Source organism: Amphimedon queenslandica, unplaced genomic scaffold (assembly GCF_000090795.2).
Source record: "Amphimedon queenslandica unplaced genomic scaffold, v1.1 AMPQUscaffold_3064_Cont24937, whole genome shotgun sequence".
NCBI classification, from domain to species: Eukaryota; Metazoa; Porifera; class Demospongiae; order Haplosclerida; family Niphatidae; genus Amphimedon; species Amphimedon queenslandica.
Genome location: NW_003556604.1, coordinates 1 through 1367, shown reverse-complemented (window position 1 = coordinate 1367; position 1367 = coordinate 1). Strand labels below are relative to the sequence as shown.

The following is a 1367-nucleotide window of genomic DNA, read 5'->3' as shown; positions in this document are numbered from 1 at the left end:
CTCCTGGATGCTTTATATTTCAGATGACAGCCATCATCCAACTTTTGCACTGCTTCTTCCACTACTTCTACTTCACACTCAAGAAAACTTTTTACCATAGCTTGTTGATCCTTTTTCTGAAAGCTCTCCCTTCTTGGCTTCTTCTTTGGCGCCATTGTATAGGAGTATAATAGGTAGAAGAATGATTAACGTGTTGGGCGTGGTCATTAATTATTGATTAATAACTATAATAATCATTCTAAAAATAGTATATCCGCTAGCTCTGGTAGGCAGACAGAAAAGCTCATTAAAGCGGGGGCGTTTCACACTCCTACTCTTTCCTTAACCCCACATTATGGACTCCTGGTAGTATCTATGATCAGATTGCTCGAACCACGTGTAGGACAAGTAGTCATGTGACCGAAGAGCTCTGATTAAGACAAAAGAAGAAGAATGAGGACCAAATTAAGGCTGGAAGGAGCCTGTAACACTCCCTGGACTTCTTTCTCAAAGTTTAAGAGCAGCATTATCGTGCTGCTTACTACAACGACGCCATGGCACTTATGATGTAATAATAATGTCACGTGTTTACAATAAAACGTCATCAATAAAAAGTAAATATTATAGCGCTCTGTAAAGAGCTGCTGCTCTCAAATCTGCAAGAGATGTCCAAGAGGCTTTATCCTTGTCTTCTTTTAGCTGCAAAGTATCTCTTTCAGCTGTTTTGACTGATCTGGTCTCCTCTGTCACATGATGTAGAGCCAACCACGTGGACTTCTTTGCACACATTTTTACCGTGAGTGTCTCCAGACCCTTCCTCCGCAGGTAGCGAAGGGGCGGGGCGAGACTATGATCGATGCTATGCTATTTTGTAGAGAAAGATAAAAGAGCCAAGGACAGAAGAGTAATGCTTACTTCTATTAATCTAGTAGAGTGGAGGGAGCATACAAATGAGAGCTGTGAGACATCAGACATGCCAAAAGTACTAGAACGTATAAAGGGTGGGAGGAATATAGGTAGGAGAGTGGGGACGAATAGAGTAAAGAAGAGAGGAAAACCTTGAATAAAATAGTTTCCATGGCATAATTAAACACATAAAGAAAATAGAGTCACCTTTGTAATATAACAGCCCAGATTTCTTTACTTTTAAATAAGTAAACCTCACTGAAGACTTATAATATAGCTGTCAAATCTATTAAACTATCCCATTTACCCATTCAACCTCTTAATGTTACTCTTGAACTCTGAATTAAAGAAAAGAAAGGCAAAAGCCCCTCTCTTAAGTACATGTCCATAAAATACCTTTAGCTCCAGGTGGCCACATACCATTATACTGTTTGCTCTGGTATGGTAACAGACAAAAACGTGGCAGTACAGCAACAGTCTAC

General features: G+C 39.8%; 1 long non-coding RNA gene across 2 annotated transcripts; it reads right to left on the bottom strand.

Annotated features, from left to right (window-relative positions):
* Window positions 1-829: 829 nt before the first annotated feature.
* LOC109593044 (uncharacterized) lies at window positions 830-1361 on the bottom strand. Of its 2 annotated transcripts, none has more exons than XR_002190700.1 (3): window positions 1093-1361; window positions 895-1037; window positions 830-843 (listed from the first exon to the last, which is right to left on the bottom strand). It is a non-coding gene; the product is annotated as an uncharacterized LOC109593044 (long non-coding RNA). The 2 variants fall into 2 exon arrangements; XR_002190701.1 differs by having other exon boundaries at window positions 895-964.
* Between the last annotated feature and the right edge of the window lie 6 nt (window positions 1362-1367).